Raw genomic sequence first — 24414 nt, forward strand, 5'->3', positions numbered from 1 at the left:
CACAAATGATAACCCAAATGCTCACTTTTGTGGTAGTGTGGGCGAGCAGTTAGCCTATCAGATGGTAGTGCTAAGCATTTATTGCACACACAAAGGCAGTAAGTGAGACACACTCAAAAATTCGACCCCAATTTATAAAAATAAGTACTTTTGAATGAATTTAGATACCAAGATCATCAGAATCAGATAAGTACTTTTCGAGGTTATGAATCTTTACAGTTTTCCAAAGTCAACACTTAGTGCAATTTCTGGGTGCTGTAATGTTATCCTAGGCTAAAATCATGTACTGCATTTGGGCACTGTAGGAAGCTGGCTCTCTCTATAGTGCACCAAAATGAGGTACACTGTGCAGAGAGCCCAGGCAAACCCCAAAGGAACTATAGACGCCCAAATTACACCCCAAATGCTCTCTCTTGTGGTAGTGCGGAAGAGCGGTTAGGAATATCAGAGGGAAGTGCTAAGCATTTATTGCACAACCAAAGGTAGTAAGTGAGACACCCTTTAAAAAACCAGACACTAATTTATAAAAATAACGAGTAACTTTATATAAATTTAGATACCAAGATCATCGGAATCGGGTAAGTACTTTGAGTTATTAATTATTACAGTTTTCAGAAATGGATGCTTAGTGAATTTTCTGGACCGGCAATATTATCCTATGGAGGAAAACAAATAGTTTCTTATCTGTCGGTGTAGTTTTGCAGCTTGAAGAATTTTCTGGATTCACATGCTGTGCATTATTCCGCCATCTAGTGGGTGGGTCCGGAATTGTAGTGTTTCTTTACTTGTTTTTCGGGGGGGGGTGGGAGTTGACATACCACCATTTGGTGTCCTTCTGTAACGTCAAGGGGCTTCCTCCAGAAGCTCCCACCTTTGGTCGCCATCTTTGGATTCTTTTTTTTTTCTCTCTTCTCTCCTCCTATTGTTATCTTCCTTGGCTGAGGAGGGTGGGTTCGCTAGTGAATCCAGAAAATTCTTCAAGCTGCAAAACTACACCAACAGGTAAGAAACTATTTGTTTTGCAGCGTGAATCTTTTCTGGATTCACATGCTGTGCAGACTTGGCAGCCGTTTGCTAGTCTTGTGGTGGCTGGGTCGAAGATGAACTTTGGTTTGTGAATAAATGTTGTAAGACCTTTTGTCCTACTTGTGCTTTTCTTTATCATTTGAATGTCCACACAGTAATGCTTTGGGAATATGTGCACTGAAGACCATGTTGCAGCCATGCAGATGTCTTGAATTGAAGTGTTAGCTAGAAATGCAATAGTTTCTCCTTTCTTTGTTGTTGAATGTGCTCACAGGGCACCTTGTAAGGTTTGTTCTGCTTGGCTGTGGCATAATTGTATGGCTTGCGCTAGCCATCTAGCAATAGTATTTTTGGATACTGGTCTTCCCAGAAAACTGTTTGCAAAGGATACAAATATATGTTTTGTTTTCCTGTATTTATTAGTTCTTTCAAAGTAGTACATGAACGCTCTTCTTGCATCAACTGTGTGCAAAGCTTTTTCGCTAGATTTTGAAAGAAACTTTGTATTTGTATACTCTGATTTATGTTGAATTTTGATACCACCTTTGATATGAATTGAGGATTTGTCCTCATGACAATCCTGTTACTATAGGGGGGGGCGTGGCTTGAGCGCCGATGGGAGAGGCGGCGTGAGCTCGGGGCTCCGCGCCAGATCCCTGATTTATCCTGATTAACTAAGCTTTGGACCCGCAATTTCGGCCCGGAAAGCTATTGGAAGGGTACGGGAAGAGAAGCGGCAGATTTACGCGACACTAGTAACCCTCCCTGACTCCTGAGAGGTCCACTACGCCGAGCCGAACACCGGAGGAGTGGGATCTAAGATGGCGGCTATCCCGAGCTCCCGATGACGCTGCTGGATGCGTGGCTGGACTGCAGCCGCGAGGAGAATCCCAGGGCAGCGAACGCTGGTGCCTTCAGGAGGGGAGAGCAATAGAGGTGACCCGGCAACTGGGAGGTGTGCGGAGCCGCCGCGAGTTGTGGCAGCGGTGAATGACTTGGCGCTGCGGCGACAAAATGGCGGCCCAGTAAGGATAGAGGCCAGACAGAGGAGTGGGCCCTGAGCAGCTGATCCAGGGCGTGGGCTGTTGGCGTGTGTGGCGCCTGCGGCTGGCCACGTACGGCCACTACTTGCAAGGACGAGAGCGGAGGGAGGTCAGCCTTACTGACTGGTGGCCGCGGCTCGTGGCGCCAAGAACAAGGGGCGCTGAGATCGGAGCTGCAATCCGGTTGTGCCCCGCCAACGAGGACCGGGACGAGTGGAGAAGCCGCGACCGAGGTGTGGAGGAGGACCGTGCGGAGCTGGCCTACAGACAGTCACCCGGGTAAGTGGGGCGCAGTAGACCGGGGACACCGATCTGCGGAGGTGGACACGGGCGAACTGTGTCCTGCAAGCCTGGGGTGGTGCGGGATGTGCAACAAGCCGCGGCAGTGAGCGGCACAAACCTCGGCAGCGACCAGACGAGATCTGACTTTTGGTGGCGGCATTGGAGGTGGCTGGTCGGCGCGGGGGGATAGCAGGATCAACGGAGATGAGCGTGGACCCTGCGGGACCAGTGGGAACACTTGCGATCACCAGAGACAAGGGCAATTATGAAGGGGTGACAGCGTGATACATTTTAGCTGCTGCGGAGACCGCCTGAGACGAATCTCCTTAGGGACCGAGTACAGGGAGGATAGTGCGTAAAAGCTGCCAGGCACTTACTAGAGGCAGGAGAGGCCAGTGTGATTGCCTTGGCCCTGGACCGGACCTGCCGACGAGCGAGTAGGTAGACTATGTGTAAACCGGAGGAGCTGGCGTAAGGACAGGTGAGGCCTATAGACTGCTGAAACCAACGTTGATTTTATGGGTCTGGTAGCTGGTGCTGGGACCACGCAAGCAAGAGAACTTTGAACTGCGCAAGGGCTCGCCAGGTTGGAAGGTGTGGGGGCAGTATTGGTCCAGCTGCACGCTTAGCACTTCATCGACGAGGCACCACACGGTCAGCTGCGAATTAACTACGGTCCCATACCTCTGCCTAAACCTAAGATACAGCTTGCATGACTATGGGTAAACCCAAGGGGAAAACTGAGGGGGGCAGACGCTGAAACTTCTGACCAGACGAAGCAGGGGACAGCTGATCTGCAACACAAGCTGGACCGAATTTTGGAGGCCATAGCGGCATCTCGAGAAGCCCTACAACAAGACATTGATCAGGTGGCGACAGGGTTGGGCCTACTGCGAGCGGATCATTCTAAGTTAGCGGATAGAGTGAAAACAGCCGAAGACACGCTCCAGGAGCTAACTCCGGCCCAGGCGATCCTCAAGAGCAAAATGGCGGACGCCCTGGAACGTATAAAAACCCTGGAAAAGAGAGCCGAGGATTCCGAGAGCAGAAATAGGCGCAATAATATACGCGTGGTGGGCCTTCCGGAAAAAGAAGAGGGGGAAGATATGATCGGCTATCTGGAAACCTGGTTGAAGTCTGTGGTGGCCCCGGAGGGCCTGTCCACGTTCTTCATGCTCGAGCTAGCACACAGAGTCCCAGCGCGTCCTCCACCACCGGGCCGCCCGCCAAGACCAGTAGTGGCAAAGCTGCTTCATTACAAGGACAGGGATTTGCTACTCCACAGGGCACGGACATCGGGCCTTATCCGGTGGGTAACAGCAAAGTGAACATCTTCCAGGACTACACGTTCGAGATCCAGTACTCCTTGCTCTTTCCAGCCAAACTGAGGGTCATATTGGATGGAGCCACGCAGTTCTTTCATACCCCTGATGAAGCATGGACATGGCTAGAAACCTATAGAGCGGGCAAGGACTGCAGGGGGGACTGGGAGTCCATTCCACAGAGGGCTCCGCAAGTGCGTAAATCACAGCGACTCCGGCGGAAACGACAGGGGTCGAAGAAACCGTCACCATCGCAAACGGATGAGGAACGGCAGGCGGCCCTGCAAGCGGTGCTGGCGCTCTCAGGAGAGCAGCTTACTCAGTCAATACCTGGAACTGAATCGGAGGGGCATAAAACCTGCTCGGAAACTGAGATGTCAGAAACGGACAGTGTGCAAGCCCGAAGGTCACTCCGGGGACTGCTGATGGTGTATTGGATGCTTAGGGCGGGAAAGACTATAATTGATGTTGAAACGTTGAAATTAACTGGGGCCAGTACAATAGTGAACTTATGCCTTTACACAAATGGGTCCAGAGGCTGAGACCTTTTGATAAGGGATCATGGCGCATGGGGGCTGCGGGCTGGCGTAGCTGCCTGTCGGACCAGGATCACCCCCCACTTGCCCTTAAGCCAGAACCGCAGTGACTACTGCGGGACATAGTTGATGTTCTGGTTTCTATGGTTTGGATGGGGGCTGATAGTTCGTTATTAGGTCCTGTTCTGGGGGGGTGGAGGGAGATGCTAGTTGGGGAAGTTGTTGAGATAAGAGGGCAAGTTGGTGCGGGCAGTTGCTTGGAAATAGTCAGGATGGGAATCTCGAGAGCAATGGGGACGTTACCTGAATTGGTCTGCATTTCCTGGAATGTTCGCGGCTTACATTCAATGACAAGACGACACAAAGTCAACGCCTATTTGGTCAGGAGGGGAGTTCAAATAGCCTTTTTGCAGGAAACTCACCTTACCAAGGCAGAGGGCCTGGCGCTGCAGCGTAGGTGGAGGGGCCAGGTCTTTTGCACAACGTACTCAGCGTATGCCAGGGGGGCACTGATCTGGGTGAGAGCAGGAGTGCCTTTCCAGGCTATACAACATGTTGTGGACCCTGAGGGTAGATATGTGGCAGTGGAGGGACGATTACATGGGAAGGAGATCACACTTTGTAGCGTATACGCACCCAATACCGACAAAGCACACTTTTTTGAGCACTTGTCGGGTGCATTGGCACATTACCTAACCAACCCGACACTAGTGGGGGGGGGGGGGGGGGGGGGGTTTAACTCACTCACAGATACTGTGCTCGAGAGATCACACCCGCCGCTGGCCGATTCACCAGTACGCAGGTTGGCACAATGCAGACTGAACTGGCAGGAGAGATGGGACTTAATAGATATCTGGCGTATACAACACCCTAGAGATAGAGACTACTCCTTTTTCTCGGCTCTACATGAGCTCCACGTACGCATAGATGCAATCTTATGTTCACAGTCGATAGCCACAATAGTAATGCGATCAGAATACCTGGCCAGAACCATTTCAGATCACAATCCACTGCTACTGTCCGTTAATTGGTGGAGGGCTAGATCAGTCGTACCTACATGGCAATTACGCCCGGAAACGCTGGAGAATCAAGTCTACCAAGTAGCTATACGAGAGAGCATAGTACAATATTTTGCCGAAAATGCGGGCACTGCGTCTTCTAGAGCGGTGGAGTGGGATGCCTTCAAGGTGGTGATACAGGGGCTCTGTATCAGCAAACATACAGGAATGAGAAAGGTGTTGCTGACTGATATAGATAAGGCTGAAGAAAAACTGAGGGTACTGGAGCGACAGCGACCAGAGCAGCCAGCATTGCAAACGCGACTACTGGAGGCAAAAGAACTAACAACAGCGGAGGTAGAGAGATTGCGCTGTTTTGATCATAAGGCTTACACAGCGAAGGTGCACGCGCAGGGTGACAAGGCTGGGGCATTGCTGGCGTGGTTGGTCGACCCGGCGCCGAGAGGCGCCTCGGTCCTGGCCATAGAGTCAGTTTCCGGTAATATAGTATACACCCAACACGAGATCATAACGCGGTTCTTGGGCTATTATGAGTCATTGTACCGGAGTAGCTTGAGGGTAGAAGACAAAGAAATTGAAGAATATGTGGCAGAAATCCAACTGCCTCAGCTGGAAGAGGAGCAGACCGACGCACTAGGACAAGACATCACTGTCACCGAGATACGAATAGCTATCAAGCAAATGGCCCGGAAGAAAACCCCGGATGTATACGGATTGCCGGTAGAATTTTATGCGCAATACGTTGATTTATTTGCACCCCGTCTACTCGAGATCTATAAAGAAGCTAGAGAACTGGGTCGGTTGCCGTCTTCTATGAGAGAGGCCCTGATCATCCCTCTGCTGAAGCCAGGTAGGGATGGCGAGGATGTAACGTCCTATAGACCGTTATCCATGCTGACGACGGACTACAAAATCCTGAGTAGAATTTTGGCGACTCGATTGTTGCCTCATATGACCGCCCTAGTCCATCCAGATCAGGCCGGTTTTATACCAACTAGAAACACTTCTTCCAATATAAGACGGCTCATCAGGATCATGGAGGCCGCGCAACATGGCCTAGCCATGCCAGCGCTCCTATCGGTCGACATTGAAAAAGCTTTTGATATCTTGGAATGGGCATATCTTGGCAGAGTGCTGAACCGGTTCCATTTAGGCTAGCGGTTTGGGAGCTGGGTTAGAGTGTTATATTCTTCGGCGGTAGCAAGAGTGAGGTTGGGGACACTGATTTCCACCCAGTACTACGGGGAACGAGGCAGGGATGTTCCCTTTCCCCCCTGCTGTTTGCGCTGGCAATAGAACCGCTGGCGGTGCTGGCGAAGTCGGGACTGCACTACGATGGACTGAGATATAATGCACTACCGCAACGCATATCGTTACATGCAGATGATTTAATCTTGTATCTGGAAAATACAGAGGGGGCACTACGGGTGCAATTACGTTGCTAACAAAATCTGGAAACCTATCGGGACTCAAGGTGAATTGGCGTAAGACATGCGTTTATCCGGTACGACCATGCGAGATGGTCCCAGCTCTCCCCCAGGGGATAAAATGGGAGCTGGGGTGCCTCAAGTATCTGGGAGTTCGGATCTACCATGCCGCTACCGATATCCTATTTGGTAACATAGGACGCTGTGTGAGGGCCTTGAAAGGATGCATGGCATTTTGGTCCACGCTTCCGCTGTCAGTAATGGGGAGGATAGCCTTACTTAAAATGGTGGCGTTGCCGAGGCTACTTTATAACTTTAGGACACTACCGATTTGGCTCCCACCATCGTTGTTTAAAGAATTGAGATCGATGGTCGTTGGCTTTCTGTGGGGAACTGGCAGGAAGCGAATAGCCTTGGGAACACTTATGCGGCCAAGATTGGAAGGGGGACTAGCGGTTCCAGAGTTTGAACTTTACTATCTGGCAGCACAACTGCAGATTCTTACAGAGGCGGTGGTCGCTGAGTTTCCGGGCCCTGAACAAGGGAAAGGCACGGGGATTCAAAGACATATCCGCTCCTATATAGTCCTACAACGAGCACTTCTCTCCAGAGACCTATCGCTGGAAGAAAGCACCCTGAGATCATGCTGGAACCGTAGCCAACGTAAAGCGGGAGTCTTGCACCCATATGCTCCTGAGATCCCATTGGGAATGCTGACTGCACTTCCACATGGAGGGGACTGGGCTGCTCCAGAGAAATGGAAGCACATGGGAGTCCAGATGGTAGGGGACTTGTATGATGAGGGTGAACTGTTGTCTTTTCAGGCACTACAAGAAAGATATGACCTCCCGAATGGGGACTTTTTGCTCCATGCGGCGGTAACGAGCGCAATTAAGAAACACTGGAAGCAGGGGCAATCAGAACCTCAAACTACAATGGCATGCCAATATGTGGTGATGGCGGCGGGGACCTTTATAGCGGTCACGTGGCTCCAGTCGCGGATGCTGCACGAGGGGTTACCGCCTTTAACTGCTCTAAAATTGAAATGGGAAACAAGCACTGGCAGTCCACTGCCGGATACTACATGGGGACAGATCCTCAAGAGGGCCTGGAAGGGCACTCGTAACGCACGGCTTCAATAGGTACAATTTTACATAGTACACCGAGCCTACTTGACACCGGGAAGAATTCAGAGGCACTTCCAGGTGCAAAATGATGCATGCCCCAGATGCTTGACAGAGGGGGTGGAACTGGAGCATATGCTGTGGGACTGCCAGAACCTGGGGAGTTATTGGACAGAAGTGGGTACACTTTTGAATGATGTTACGGGCAAGGAGTTGTCTTACGACATGGCCACATGTGTACTGCTCTGGTTCCCTCACACACCCTAGATGAAGATAACAAGCAAATTTATAGACCTAGGGCTCATTTAAGCGAAGAGAGAGATTACCATGCACTGGAAGTCGAGGCACTGGAGGGCGGAACTTTTGAAATGGGCAAGGAGTGAGAGTAGGATCCGGATGCAACAAGCCCAACGATCGCATCAGGAGAGGGCCTTAGATCAAGCGAAGCGAGGGCGTGGAAGGCCTTAGTTCAGGCTTTGATAGATCACCAACAAGAGGAGGAGGGCTAGGGCACATAGAATTTCAGTGTAATGCTTCGACCTTACAACAATCAGAGACTGTACAACAGCTAACTGAGTAACATGTGTTATTGAGATTTTGAAGTTACATGCCCGCACCAGCCAGGGGGGGGGGGTGCGTGAGGGGGCGTGAGCGACCGTTGGGGTATAAAAGTAGGCATATTTCATAAATGATGATGAGAGGTTGCATGTAACGTTGTATGATGATAAATCTTCAATAAAATATGTTTTTTTTTAAAAATGACAATCCTGTTACTATGTATGTGGAAGTCCGGTTCCTGTAGTGTTAGTGCCTGCAATTCGCTAACTCTACATAGGGATGTTATTGCCACTAAAAAGGCAGTCTTTAGTGTGAGCATTTGTAGCGTTGCTTTTTGCATTGGTTCGAATGGTGCTTTCATCATCTGTGCTACAACTATGTTCAGGTTCCATGTTGGTGCTGGAACCATTTTTGGAGATGCAATTCTTTTTTCCTTTTCTAGGAACCTTTTGACTACATGTGATGTGAAAAAACTTTGCCAGGTTTCGCCTCTTGTATACGCTACAATTGCTTCTAAGTGTACTTTTAGTGATGTATAGCATTATTTACTTTGTAGCAAATGTGTCCAGAACTTTAGCAAAGCTCTTTCTTTTGTGATCTTCTTTTTAAGACATTTTTTATGGCACCATTGTGTATATCTTTTCCATTTAGCTGCATAACATTTTCTTGTTTTTGGTTTCCTAGTATTTCTTAGAACAGCCATTGTGCTTTCTGGTAGTTTGAGGTGTGTGAATTCTAAGTCTTCAGGAGCCATGCTGCTAGGACTAAGCTCTCTGGTTCTGGGTAAAGTACTTCCCCATTTTGCATTGTAAGCAAATCTTTCTTTTTTGAAAGTCTGAGTCTTGTTCCTTGAGACACGTCCATTATTTCTGAGAACCAAGTTTGTCTGGCCCACTGTGATGCGATGAGAATCATTGTCATTTTGCTGATCCTGCATTTGCTGATCCTCTTTTTTTAGCAACGGTATTGGGGAAAAGCGTAAGCAAATATCCCTAAATAGTCTATCCATAGCGCATTCCCTACGGACTGTCTGCAAGGTCGCCTGGATGCGAAGTTTTGGCATTTTGCACTGTGGTGTGTTGCAAATAGGTCTATGTCCCCCATTTCCTGAAAATCTTTTGCAGTTCTGTCTGATTTAGTTCCCACTCGTTGGATGATGTTATTTGTCTGCTCAGTCTGTCTGCTTCTATATTGTCTTTACCTGGTAGGTGTATTGCTATTATGTCTATTCCCCTTGGGATCACCCATCTCCAAATCTCGAGCTAGCGTTGAGTGTTACAGACTGAGTTCCTCCTTGTCTGTTTATGTAAAACATTGTTGTTGTGTTGTCTGTTTAATATCAATGCCCTTTTCCGGTAAAGCTCTTTATGAAAGGCTTTTAAGGGTAAGAATACTGTTTTTAGCTCCAAGATATTGATGTGTTTCACTGCATCCTGCTGTGCCACAATCCCCTCATTTTCGAGGTTGTTCATGTGTGCTCCCCATCCTATATGGGACGCATCTGTTGTTATGGTCACTGTTGGAGTTGGTGGTGTGAAAATTCTCCCCTGTGCTATGTTTGTTTTGTTCCACCATGCCATCTCCTGATGAACTGTCTGTGTGACAACCACTAGATCTTCCCAACTTCCTGTTGCCTGTGACCACTGTGTCTGGAGCCATTCCTGAAATGGTCTCATGTGTAGACGAATGTTGGGAATTAAATGAATGCATGAGGCCATCATTCCTAGTAATTTCCTCACTGTCCTGTCAGATGTTGCCCCTTCTAGTATGGGCGAGTCTCCTTGAATAAGGCGGATTTCCTTTTCTCACTTGGGAATGCTTTCCCTAACACTGTATTTATCTCTGTGCCTAAGAACACCTTTATGAGTTGTGGCTCTGGTGATGATTTCTCCCAGTGTATGGAGAACCCAGGTTGAACTAGTGTCTCTATCACCTGTTGTATATGCTGTTTGCATAGGCTGTAAGAGTTTGCTCTTACTAACCAGTGGTCCAAGTAGGGGTAAACATTAAACCCCTGCCTTCTGAGATGTGCTGCTACTGCTGTTAGGTACTTTGTGAACACTTTTGGTGCAGACTTTAGACCGAAAGCCAGTAGTTTGAATAGGTAGTGTCTTTTGTTGACCACAAATCTTAACAGCCTCTTGTGTTTTTTGTTCATCAGGATGTGTAAGTATGCATCCTTCAATTCCATTGTTGCCATGTAATCTCCTTCTTGCAATTGAGGTAGCAATTCTTGCAGTGTAGTTATTTTGAAAACTTTGTGTCCTTACAAATTTGTTTAGAAACCTTAGGTCTAATATTGGTTGTAATGTTCTGTATACCTTTGGAATTAGGAAGTATGCTGAATATACTCTACCGTTATTTTCTTTGAGTAGTACATGCTCTATTGCATGTTTCCCATGAAGTTCCTGCACCTCTTTGAATAGGTGAGATAATTCTGCTTTTTAATGTACCTTTTGCTTCTGTCTCCTCTTTGGAGGTTGTTTCGTTAGTTCTACGCAGTAACCGTACTGTATTATGTTTAAAATCCATTTGTCTGTGGTTATTTCCTTCCATTTTTGTTGGAAAGAGTTTAATCTGCCTCCTACTGGGGTGGTATGTTGGTGGAACTGTAATGAGACAGGTTTTGTATACGTTGGTTTTCTGTGTGTACCCTCACTGCTGTTCTTCGTGAGTGTACCTTTTTTGAGTGCAGTCACTTAGTAGAGGTTTGTTGTCCACCTCTTTGTGGTTGTCCTCTGCCATGGGGACGCCCTCTGTTACAATTGGGGGTCTCTGGTTGGCACAGATATACACTTGTGACAAACAGGGACCCTCTCCTCTAGTCAGGGTAAGGGACTCACTCCTCAGAATAACCCCTGCTCACCCTTTAGGTTGCGTGGCGCGAGCAGACAAGGCTAATCCTCAGGACGCTAAGTCAGTTAAGCATTTATGACCACATACAGTAAAATCACAGACCCCCCACAAATGGACACCAGGCGTAAGATTTGCATCAAAAATACTTAGACTTTATGTAAAAATATGATACGATGCAAGTTCTATCACAAGACCCATATAACTTTAGGAAATAAGGCCACAGTACTTTCGTTTGAACATAGTTCTTTAAAGTTCTTGATTTCTGCTTATTCTACAAGGTCCATTAATTAAAACACGGTCCCAGACCTCCTCAAGCGGATCCTGATCTCGTGTCACAGTTCGTAGACAGCCGTGCGCTGCGTAGCGCTCTGGCACACTCCGTGCGGGGAGCCCAAGAAAGCCCTATTGATGCTCACGCGCCTCGCGGTACGGGGCGTGCGGCACGGCAGGCTTTACTGAAGGGTACGAGTCGCAGGGCGGCCGTGCGACTCGTTTGTGGTTTAAGATAATGCGGGGAAAACAAACGTTGCGGAACCCGAGTCCGAAGCGAACTCCTGTCAGAGCTCGAATAGCACTGTACCTTGTGTCTTAGGTTCTAGACGCGGCGTTCAGATCCACACGGCGTACTTCATGAGGGACGAGTCGTACTCTTCCAATACGCGTTGGTGGTTGCCGCGTACCTTCGGGTCTGTTGGGGCTTGATGCTTCCGGGCAGGCAGGCGCGGCACAGGGTCGCCAGTACGGACCGTACTGGGGGGCTCTTCAGGGTGCGGCGCGACCTATTCAGATGCTGGAGGGCAAAGCGGGGCGGCCGGGTACGTTTCAGCGTACGGGCCGTCCGGGGCGAGAGATTGCGCTCTGATCTAACTCCGGCGGGAGGGGTGAGGGGGCGCACAACGCGCTCCAGTAGCAGGCGAGTTGACAGGGGAGCGGGCGGCCTGGCACAGCGTGGAGAGAGCGGCTCGAACTCTAGCGTCTCTCAGCGGGCAGTGGCGGCCAGGCTCCTGGGTGTCACGGCCCTAGGAGGGGGTGAGGGCACCAGAGGTCACAGCTCCGGCGGGAGGGAAGCACACGACTTTAACAGCAGACAGGCGAATGTAGACGGAGCCCAATGGTCCCGGGGCTCAGGTCAGGGGGCTAGCTCAAGATCAATCTTAAAAAATAAGAGATTTTCCCAGAAACCAGAAAGGACCGGGTATCAACAATATAAAACAAAAATTTCCTTTCTGTGCTATTTTACTTTTGATTGGTGACCAAAGGGCCTACACAGCAAGGCACCACTGCAGGCCAGTCCTTCAGGTCTGGGACAGTCTTTCCTCCTTCAGCTTCTCTTGGTCCTTCTAGTCGGGCAGAGGTTCTTCGTGGTGAAAACAGGATCCGATTTGTTAGGAGCAGAGCTCCTTTTTTTATACACAGTTTCTTTTGTCTTTTCAGGCCAGGGGGGCCTTTGCATAGTCCAATTCAGCTCTGGAGCACTTTGTTTTGCAGACTCTGGCTTCTTCTTTCAGAGAGCAGGGCAGGGACATCAGACGCTCTCCAGGGGGTGGAGCCAGCATTGTGGTGGCAGAGCACAGCCCTATTCAGAGTCAAGGGGCACTCCTCCCACCTATCCTAGGGGTAATCCCTCTATTCACCACCTGGCAGCCCACACTGTCCCCTGGAATCCCCCAGCCCTGTCACTCACAGAAACCAGACAGCAGAGACACATCCAAGCAGAGGCGGGCTGAAATGGTTAGGCAAGCAAATACTAACTTTCTAAAAGTAGTATTTGCAAACACAGGATATTAAAATAAACTTTACTAAAAGATGTATTTTATTATCCTGAGTTCAGGCATACTAAACTTGACTTTCTACCATGTTCCCTGAGCCTACTGGGATTATAGAGTGTAATAATTCCAACAGCCCATTCTGGCCTATGAGAACAGGTAGCCTTACAATAGTGAAAAACGAAAATGGCTGTAATTCACTATTAGGACATGCCACACACATCAGGGCTTATGCTTACAATGCACCCTCCCCTGGGGCCTACCGTAGGGGTGACTAATATGAAGTTAAGGGAGGGTTTAGGGACTGGCAAGTGGGTGCTCTTGCGCAGTCAGCATGACAGTACCAGACTGCACGCAGGTTCTGCAATGGCAGACCTCAGACACATTCTAAGTGGCTGCTTCTGTGGGTGACACAACCAGTGCTGCAAGCCCACTAGCAGCATTTGTATTTACAAGCCCTGGCACTCCTGGTGCACTTTACTGGGGACTGACAGTAAACCAAATAAGCCAATCATGAAAAGCAATTACATATACACTTTTCATAGGGAGCACTTGCACTGTGGCACTGATTGGCAGTGGCACAGTGCCCTGAGCAGCTAACACCAGCAAAACATCTGAGGCACATCAGAAAAAAAGTGGAAGGGAGACTCACGCCAAGGTGCCAAGTCCAACACCCTCGAAAGGATTGCCTTCCTTGTTGGTATTGCAAGTTCTGCTGAGGTAGCAGGTTGGTGTGTACCTCTTACTGCTGGTCTCCTTGATAGTGTGCCTCTACGCATGCCTCTGAATTGTAGAGCACACATGGATCTAGTTGTCTCGTCGTTTTTAGGTCGAGCTGGAGAAAAGCAATGCGAAGCATTGCGTCCAGCTCGACAACTATTGTCGCCCGTCTCCTGGGAATCTGCACGTGGCGATTTCACTTCGTGGGCACGCACGCCCAGCCCGGCGCCGTGCACATCTCCTGTGTCAGATTCACAGTACATCAGCCTCCCGCGCGTACACAGCCACACTCACGCATGCGCACACAGACACACTGCATGCGCACACACACACACTGCATGCGCACACAGACGCACACTGCGCACACAGACACACACTGCATACACACACACACGCATGCAGCCAACTCCCACTTACCTGGCTCTTTTGTCGCGACTCCCCTGATATCACCGCCGCATCGCCAGGCCTGGATTGCATAATTCAAACGGCACCCAACAGCCGTGCGCCGAGACCGAGTGGAAGCGGACGCCACGTCCCCAGCGCACCCCTTGCCTGTAGCAGCCGCCTCTGCTGACCCGGAAACGCTCCAGCCGGCTCCGGTACCCGGATGTATTACATTCTGCTCCTTGTCTCAGTGGCAGACTTGGCGGACGCAGTGGAAGCACATCCCGGGGACGCAGACAAGCTCAGCAAGAAGTAAGCGGCAGAGTGTGGTCGTGTGTCTCGCGCCTCACAGTAGGAGACCGCTGTGCGCCGCGTCTTGGTCTTGCTTTGGAGACCGGTCTAGAACCCGCCGGGATGCGGGTTTCATTTACCTGCTTTTGTGCGGACCCGGTTTCCTGTCATGCAGTTTTTCGCATTCTCTCAAGGCATTGTTGAGGATGTAGTGCGAGGGCATATTCGGGTTTCGCTGCTGGGCTACGCGAAGCGTGTTTCTGAACTTAAATCCCCAGCCTAACTTCAGCAGAGTGTGGTTGATGCAACCAGGAAGGGACTGGGCGAGCCATACATGTCATGCAGCGAGGCTTGGGACTACCGAGGGAAACGCATGTGACACACAGGGTGCTGGTGGGTCTCAGAAGCAGCTGACTAACTTACTGAAGGCACTCAGACTCATGAGATACGCATGTGACACATGGCGGGGGTCTGAGTGGTAACCGACTAATTAACATGCATGCACTCTGGAGATGGCAGCTCTTACTTTCCTCTGGAGCCTTGCACCTTCCCTTTCAAGAATGTCCTTCAGCTGTCTGAAAGTCTTTCCCCACAGCTTTACAATTATTGATAAATAAATCCTCAAGTGTACTTCATTGAGTGTATCCACCGTGTTAAGCTCCATTTTGGCATCTTGTGAACTCTCACTTGTTTTAGTTCTATATATCTACAGTCCTTCGTGGCTCTACTAAAAGTGGTCCTACATGCTGCTGACAATCTGGGCGGAGGTCACTGCAAGTTTAAATTGTTCTCATTCCTTGAAATTTTCACTGGCTTTATTTTAAATGTCATTTTGATATATTCTTTAGTGGCCTACAAAGGTATTCAAATTGGCTTATCACTCATATTTATTTTAAAGCCGTCATTTTGTTACGTAAGAACACTAATCTATCCTAACAGTATCTTCCTCATTCTAAATGTATTCGCCGGGAGATGCAATTAAATCTCCTTTCGTCTTCATGAATTAGAGGCTTTTCATCCACCCCTCTGTTTTTGTTGTCGAGCGCCCCACAATACAACATACAAAAAAAATTCCAAATGGAAAGATGATATTTACTGTTTGTGGAGCACTCTATCCATTACATCCACTGAAAGTAGCAAAGTACCCTTGTGTGCCTTTTACCAGTTGAAGTGTCAGATTCCCCCAAGAGGGGGAAAGACGGCAGCCACATTTTACACTCGGAGAACTGAAATTAAAAAATAAAATGTCTGGACGATTTTTGCATTCAGTATTGTGGGTCATCTAACGTCCCAAAAAGTCGGGTGCAACTTAACCTGAAACACGCAGATTTTTATTGCTTGGTTTTGGAAACGCATATTGCATTACAAATGCTATAGGTGTCACATTTGCGAAAGTTAAAACTATTGGCATTGTAAATGACAAAGCTATTAATTTCGCTATTTTCAAAACCAACACATAGATACAAAATTTGTCATTTACAATACCAATAGCTCAAACTTTCCTAATACGAGACCTATTGCATTGCAAATGCTTGTTTAATTAATCGAGTTTTTCCATCAACCACACTTCCAAACAGTTGTTTCCCATTGAATGGTGAGCTAATGATGTTAGTTTGCACTTCTGGCTTGAAGCCGGATATTCTCAACCATGTGCGCCTTCTTTTTGTGATCCCAATCATCATTTGTCTGCTTGATGTTTCTGCAGCATCCATGACTGATTTTAAACATGTATTCGCAATGTTTTACCCTCTTCTACCAAGTGGCTAGCTCTTCTTTGGAATTTTTCAGGTAGATTCTTTAACAATTCTCCTACCTCCTCCCAATGTTGATACGCATGACTGTTTAGCAATGCATTGGAATTAGCTATGCGCCATTGATTTATTGCACTTCTTTCTACCTTCCTCCATACCAGGTCCATTCTCTTGCTTTCTTTGTCTGCAGGTGGTCCCACTGTTGTTGGTACATTTGCTCTTTTCCTAACTGTGGAAGTAATATTAGAGTCAGCGGGTACAGACCCTCTAATGTATATAGGGTCCTTAAAGGAGTGGTTATATTTCTTTTCTGCTCTTGGAGTGAAAGCCTTGTATGTTGCGGGCTCCTTGAATGCCTCTTTCCCCTGATCCAGTACACTTGGCAGCATTGGAAGGAATTGATTTCTTGAATGTGCTGCAATCAAAGTCTCTAATAAACAAGCATTAAAAATGCAATAGGTCTCGCCCTTAATTAAGTTAAAGCCATTTGCTTTGCTATACAATACCATTAGCAAAGCAAATGGCTTTAACTAAATAAAAGGCGAGACCTATTGCATTTTCAATGCTTGTTCTTTAAGGATTGAGCAATGAAAGTGATGCGAGTCAAATGTATAGTTTTTTAGGACGTGTATTTCCCTGTGGGTATTTATTTTGTGACGTGCCAATCCGGCCCCAGAGAGCAGCTGGTGATGCCTTTTTTGGGGAATGAGTGCACATTTGAAAAGTTGCACCCTTGTTTACATGCGCTGACGTGCTATACTGATGGCAGATTGCTATATGGTCTAACCGTAACTATATACAAAAAAAAGCAGGAGGCAGATAAAACAAATACCCGCCGGGCCGCCGCGCTGCCTGCGACGACCCGGAAGCGGTTGGGAAGCCGGCCAATCACAGCGCGGCCCCAACCGGAAGTCCCGCCCCATCGCGGCGAGAGGGAGAGAGAGCTGCCCGAGGAGCCACGAAGGCTCCGCATTGAGTCCCGGTCCCGAGATGGGGGACCGGGTGAAGAGCGGGCGGGCGCATGGGGAAGGCGGGGCTCTCATGTGGTGAGAGAGCCCCGCAAAGCGCTACCGCCGCCCGAGATGCAGATCCGCCGCCGAGCACCGCCAGAACAGGTGAGTGTGTTGAGTGAGAGGAGGGGTGAGTGGGGGTGGGGTGTACGCGTGTGTGTGTGTCTGTTTGAGTATGTTTGTGCGTGCGTCTGTCTGTCTGTGTGCGCGTGTGTCTGTTTAAGGGGGGGTGCGTGTGTGTATATGCAGTGTGTGTATGGCTTTCTTTGTGCGCATGCGTGAGTGACGACGTGCGCGCTCACGAGGTACAATCTCGAAGAAAAAGCACGTGGAAGATTGCTGTCCTCATTCCCCCAGAAGTAACAACATAAGTCGTCTCGCCCTAGACAGCAAAGCTTCGCTTTGCTTTCGTCTAGGCGAGACCTAAAAACAGGATTGTGTTTTTTTTTCCTCCAGCTGAACTCCATATGTTTCTGCTGCTCTTTTAATCATCTGGTTATACATGCCAATGTCATGTGGGGGTGATGGCCTCGAAGGATATGTCTCCACAGCCTCCTCAGGTGATTCAGCATTGCGATCTTGCCATTGGAGGTCTTGATTCTCGTAGATCGCCGATTCGGCAAATGTTTGTTCGTCTTCTTCGACGTCTTCTCCGAAGAAGAATGAATCTTCCTCTTCCATCGGCTCAGGTGTTATCTGTGGGATTAGTGCCTTTTCGCCTTCAGTACCTGCTGTTTTTGGTGGTATCTTGAATTATTTCAAGCTTTCGTCGAAGTCTTTTTTATGTTGTAAAATATTAGCCATTTCGGCTTTGAGCCTCTTCCTTTTTTTTCTCCATCTCAGCTTGTGTGTTTCAGCGTTGAGACTTTCGGCTTTTCGCTTCGCACTCGTTGACACCGAAATGGTCTTCGACCCTTGCTTGGACCTCTTTTTTCGACGTTGAGGTACCCTTTTCCAGACTGCTTTCGCCATTTTTGTCTTTGAGGGTCTTTGCTGTTAAGGAGTCCTTATCAAAGGATCCTATGGTGTGTTTTTGCTTGGATGCAGCTGTGGTTGCCGAGTGCTTCGACGCCGAGGCTCCCTTTGCAAGTCTAGAGTCTGATTTTCGAGAATCTTCTGGTTGTTTCAAGGTCAACGACTATCTTACCTCCTTCGAAGTCTATTTCTCGACTTCCACAACCGAAACATCTGTCCTCGTCGCCTTTTGGCCTTTCAGCAACGTTATCTTTCTCCTCACTGAAGAGGCCTAGGTATACCAGCGATGGCAGTGGTCCTTGGCCTTTCATGTTGTAGTTGGCTCGTCTATGCCTTTCTCTCACCTTTAGGGTGAAGACGGAGCACGTGTTACAGTCCTCGCTTCGATGATCCAGCGGTAGGCAAAGGTTGCAGACTGGATGCTGATCCTTTTGAGCATACTTGTGGTGGCAGTTCTTGAAAAACTTAAACGGTGTCTTGTACATTACCCCGCACAGGGACCCCATGCATGCGCATTCTCCGATCGTCGAAGACTTGGTTTTCTCCTTTCGTCGATATCCGGTTGTTTTGGATTGAAACTTGAAAATCGCAAAGTTCTACTGGTGCTTTTCTTCAGTTTTTCCTTATTTTCGTCGATTCTTCTCTCCAATCTTGGGAGCTCCTTCTGTATCGATCCAGACCCAATGGCGCAAAAAAATTATCTGAAGATGGCGGCCAAAGGTGAAAGCTTCCGGAGGAAGCCCGTTGACGTCACAGGAGAACACCAAATGGTGGTACGTCGACGCCCACCAACAACGAAAAAAGTAAATAAATAAGTTAAGAAATACTACAAATCCAGACACAACCACTAGATGGTGGAGTAATGCACAGCATGTGAATCCAGAAAAGATTCATGCTACTAAAACATGTATTTCATTCGGGCACTTGTCAGCAACTTAAAGGGTTCTTCTGGACTTAAGGAGAGTATGGGGAAACGTCCATACCAACAGGTTACCTCGGGGGCTCTGTGGCATCCAGGTTTAGAGGTCGGCCTCTCATGTGAGGGAAGCCAGATCCGCATTTCAAATGTGGTAGCTTCTTTGAAGTTCCCTTGACTTGGAATGCTAATCAGCAGGTCATCCTGTGTGTGGGGGTGGGGGTGGGTGGGGGTATCACCTTCTTACTGAGCAGGTTTGTTTCTGAGCTCATGCGTTCAAAGAAGGCTCTCATCCTTGGGGGTCGGATGCTTGTTTCTGGTGGGAGGCTAACAGAAACCAGTCAGCCAACACACCAGGGGATCATAGGTTTTCAGGGGCCACCTCTAATGTGCCACTGGAGTGCATGCATCAGTAAATCTGACACTAGCATCAGTTCACCTCTTTGTGGCTGTCCTATCACTAGTGTCCAGCACTTGCTTTTAAAATGGTTACCCTGATCACTTTCAATATCTAGAAATAGAACTAGATATCGAAGGGGCAAATCGGCTCATGCAGATATATCCTCATATAAAATATAACGTGAACTGCCTTAGGGCTCAGAGGCCTGCTGTAGGGGTGACTTACATATATTAGATGCAGTGACTTTGGCATTGCACACAGGAGTGTCATGTTTTCACTCATGGTTTGCACTATGTCAAGCAGCTTGCAATAGCAAAGTGGGGAATTTGTGTGTGTGTTCCTTAGGGTGGCATAAGATATGCTGCAGCCCTTAGGGACCTCTTTTCTACCCCTGCCGTAGGTACCCGGAGTACCATTTACTAAGGAGTTACAGGGGTGCTAAAGTCTAATCAGACTTTACCTTGTTTTAGGGAAGGAACACTGAAGTCTGGTTACCAGACCTCAACGCGAGCAAAGGTCTCATCCTTGGGCATCAGACACTTGTTTCTGATGGCAGGCTAACAGAAACCAGTCAGCCAACACACCAGGGGATCATAGGTTAAAAACTCTAGATAGTTGATGTGGAGACTTTTGTGCTTGTCGCTCCACAGACCTTGTTTTATGCAATCTTGTAGATGGGCACCCCAACCTGTCAGAAATGCGTCTGTTGTGAGCACGATCTGAGGATTCGGGTTGATGAAAGGCCGCCTTTTTGATAAATTTTGTGGGTTCCACCACTGCAGAGAGCAATGGGTGCAGCCGTCTACCAATACTAGATTAGTTAATTGACCCTGCAACTGATTCCACTGACGTGCTAAGCACTCTTGTAGAGGACGCATGTGGAGTCTTGCATGGGGTTCAACTGGGATGCAAGACGCCATCATTTCCAGCAGTTGCATGAACACACTGGCTGATAATGTTTGGTTGAATTGAAACTGAAGAATCATTGACTGAATGTTGTGAATTCTGGCTACAGTGGGAGAGACTAGAGCTTTAAGAGTGTCGAGAGTGGCCCCTAGATAAGACTGCATCTGTGAAGGATGTAGGTGAGATTTCTGTGCATTCACTGTGAAGCCCAGTTGATGAAGTAGGTCTATTGTGGTCTGAGTGTGGCGTAGACAGTTTTATTAAGCACTGGCTTTGATGAGCCAGTCATCTAGGTAGGGGAAGATGTGAATATGTTGTCTTCTGAGATGAGATGCGACTACTGCTAGACATTTGGTAAATACTCTGGGAGTAGTAGGTACTCCAAACGGGAGTACTTTGAACTGGTAATGCTTGTCTGCTATTACAAATCTGAGGTATTTGTGATGACCCGGAAGAATGGGAATGTGAAAATATGGGTCTTTTAAGTCTAGAGTAGACATAAATCTCCCTTTTGTAAAAGTGAAAGTACCTGTTGAAGGGGTACCATGTGAAAATGCTCTGATAGTATATATTGGTTTAACTATCCGAGATCCAGAATTGGTCTTAAGGAGTCGTCGTTTTTGGGGATCAGAAAGGACAGAGAGTAAACCCCTGAACCTTGGTACAGTAGTGGAACTGGTTCTATGGCTCCCTTTAGTAAGAGAGATTGCAGTTCTTGTCCGAGCAACTGCAAGTGGTCTGGCGACAATTTGTGAGAGCGAGGTGGATTGTTTGAAGGATTGGCGGTAAGCTCCAGGGACGTTGGATAATTCAGTTCACCCATTTGTCGGTCATTATAGATTGCCAAGTGGGGAAAAACTGGTGAACGCTTCCCCCGACAGGCATGGAATGGTCAGAGGGAAGTGTGGGGAAGTTACTGCTTATTAGGGGAAGCGTAGTTAAGGGGTATGGTGCCCTTACCCCTGCCTTTGGAGTGGTTTCCTCATATCCTCCTCTAAAAAAGCCTCTTGAAAAAGAGGACTGGTTATTACCTTTGTAAGAGGAAGCATTCTGGTCTGAGGATGTGGTTTTAGACCCTGCCCAGTAAAAGGAGCAGCGAAAGGAGCCTCTGTTTGAAGGAGACTGGAGCACTCATATGGACTTTGCCACTTTGGTGTCCTTTTTTATTTTCTCAAGCGCCTGATCGACCTCAGGACCAAAGAGATGTTCTTTGTCAAATGGTGTATTTAATATAAATTGTCGGACTTCGGGCTTAAACTTGAAAATCCTTAACCAAGCATGCCTTCAGAGTAGGACGCTTGTGTTGACCTCTCTAGCAACGGTGTCAGCAGCATCTACAGCACATCTTATTGAAGAACTGGAAATTAGATTTCCCTCAAGTACCAAGTCTCGCGCTTTTGCTTTACGCTCATCTGGAAAAAATTTAGAGCAATTGCTCCATTTCATCCCAGTGCACCCGGTCATATCTGGCTAAAAGGCCCTGTTTGTTCGCAATGCGCCTGTGATTGGCAGCTTGAGCAGCTAAGCGTTTGCAAGAAGCATCCGTTAGCTTGGATTCTTTATCCAGGGAGGAGCGTCCCCAGAGGTTTGGGAATTAGCTCGCTGTCTAGCAATAAGGCTCCTGGTCCAAATGGCAATCCGGCTTACATATCAAATGAATGTGACACTTTGGGCAACATTTTTAACTAACGTTTTTAACATGGCAAGTCAGCATGGGTTCCCAAGGTCCCTGGTCCCAATCCACCATTATACCGGTATTTAAAAAGGGCCAGAGAGGTGATCAGTGTTGTTACAGGCCCATATCATTGAATGATTCTGCTGTGATGGTATTAGGGCGAGTGATTCTCAGCAAACAAACAGAATGGCTGGAAGAGAGTGGTGTACTGTCAAACTTGCAGTATAGTTTTAGGAAGGGAAGGGGACAATCGATCAGTACTTAAACCTGCAGTTGTTAGTTGGGAGATACACAGTGGCCAAGAGCGGGACATTACATCTGGCCTTTATGAACTTCAATCGAGTTAATAGATCAAAACTATGGGTAATATTAATTGACATGGGAATAGACCGCTGTATAATTAACTTTTTAGCAGACCTGCATAGGTACCACTCTGCGAAGGTGAGATTTGTCCAGCGAAGGTGAGATTTGACCATAGGGGTAACTAAACTGAGCACTTTCGTACTGGAAAAGGCATAAGACAGAGCTGCATTTTAGCTCCATTTCTTTTTACTTTATACATAAACAACCTTGATACCTCCCTGTGCACAGCCTGTCAAGATATAACTTGAGCGGGGGTTCAGTTAATCCCCACTCTTTTATACGCAGATCATGCGGTTCTAATGGCACACACAGCAGTGGGCTCCAGAGTCTCTTGGATCCTTTTGCGGACTTCATGAGATCTCTGGATCCAAATGAGAATATTTCCAAATTGCACACTATGGTCCTGGGTCAGAGACCCAAAAAGTTTAAAACATTCCACTGCAAAAGATCCGAATTAAAAAGGGTGACCTGTTTGATGAAAAAGGCACCTGGGTGCCGCAACAGAAAGCAAAAAAGCATGCTATGGTAAGATCTACAGTAGCTCTTCTTGGTTTTGCACAGAAACTCAGGGCTAAGCCAATTGAAGCTATGCTTAATATTTACAGATCCAAATGTATTGCCATCTCTAAGTATGGGTCTGTGACCTGGGGCTACAAGGTAGTAGAGGATTTACAAATAGTTGAAAATAACGCAATCCACTCCCTCGTACATAATTAACCAAGAAATAGGCATTGGCTGTTTCCGATCTGATAGGACTGGCCCTACTCTTAAGCTGGATAACGATCTGGACTAATCGAGAATTAAGGATAAATCAAGAGATCGGCCGGAATTGTCTATCCCTGGACAGAGACAGTTGTACCTGTGGTTACAGTATGTAAAGACGACAACAAAGAAACTAGGGTGCCCCGATCTCTTTGAATCTCCAGACAATGTCAGGGAGGAGGATCTATCGTGGGTTACATTTTTTTTTTTTAAATATGATGTACATTGAGAGAGAGGCAAAAGAGATAATGAAACCAATGGTACGAGCGTACCTTTTGCTAAAAACATCCCCATCGACAGAACCATACTTGAAAGTTATAACAAAGCCATACTATCGCTTTCTTTTAACCAGATTCAGATTTAATCTTTTGCACTGTATACTGGCCGAACCGCAGCGCTGGAGTAAGGTGAAAGATCTAGGCCCTTGTACATGTGGTAATTTCTCTACCCAAGATACTATGCACTTTATTATGTTTTGCGACCACTTTCATGAAATCCATAGAAACTTTTTAGAGCCTATTTAAAGGGGAAAAGGTTTTAGTCAGGTACGGCCAGCTTTAGTGTACCTTCAGATGCTGAACGACACATGGGGGATTTTTTTGTTTTGTTACTACTGTAAGGGAAAGGAAAAGAAGGCATACAATGCAGAGTAACGTTTCAGCTGTTTTATAATCATGATGAAATGTGTTTTTAAATAAAAAATGTAAGGAGTACCTTTCTATGACATTTGTGCAGAAGATTCAGCTTTTATGTTTGATTGTTCTTTGTGCCCTAGAGAAATCTTAAAGACATTTTGTTTACATATTTTAATCAATCAAATTCCAAAGGTTGAAGTTCGTTTTTAATTACTTTTTTGAAGTAGGAGATGAAATGGTTTCATAGTGCCTAATACAACTTTTGTATAATGATGTTGTATATGATCTGTACTTTTATGGTCCTTAATAAATACCAAATCTGTTGGGGAGGGTTTATATTTTTTATCGACTCTAGGAGTCAAGATGCGTGCACGCACAGGATCTTTATAAATTTCTTCAGTGGGTCTCGTCATACCTTTATGCATAGAGAGTGTTTGGGTCGACCTGTGTGTGGATCCTAGAGTCTCAAACAAAAAATCATCTTTGTAAGAAAGTGTCTCTGTATATACTGGACCAAAGTAAGGTTTTATGTGACCAGAGTCCACAGTCCCCAGAGGTTTGGCAGAGGCTAAAGTTAGATGTAAACTTACTCTCTAAAGTGGTAGCTTGGTCGAGCAGTAAGGCAGTATCAGAGGACCGTGCAAAGCATTTGTTGTACACACTCAGT

At 47.4% G+C, this 24414-nt stretch overlaps 1 protein-coding gene across 5 annotated transcripts in view; it reads right to left on the minus strand.

The window, feature by feature from the left end:
* Nucleotides 1-24414, minus strand: part of SMARCA4 (SWI/SNF related BAF chromatin remodeling complex subunit ATPase 4) — a 778095-nt gene that overhangs the window by 480002 nt on the left and 273679 nt on the right. The window lies entirely within an intron of this gene.

This window comes from Lissotriton helveticus, chromosome 1_1 (assembly GCF_964261635.1).
Source record: "Lissotriton helveticus chromosome 1_1, aLisHel1.1, whole genome shotgun sequence".
Taxonomy (NCBI): Eukaryota; Metazoa; Chordata; class Amphibia; order Caudata; family Salamandridae; genus Lissotriton; species Lissotriton helveticus.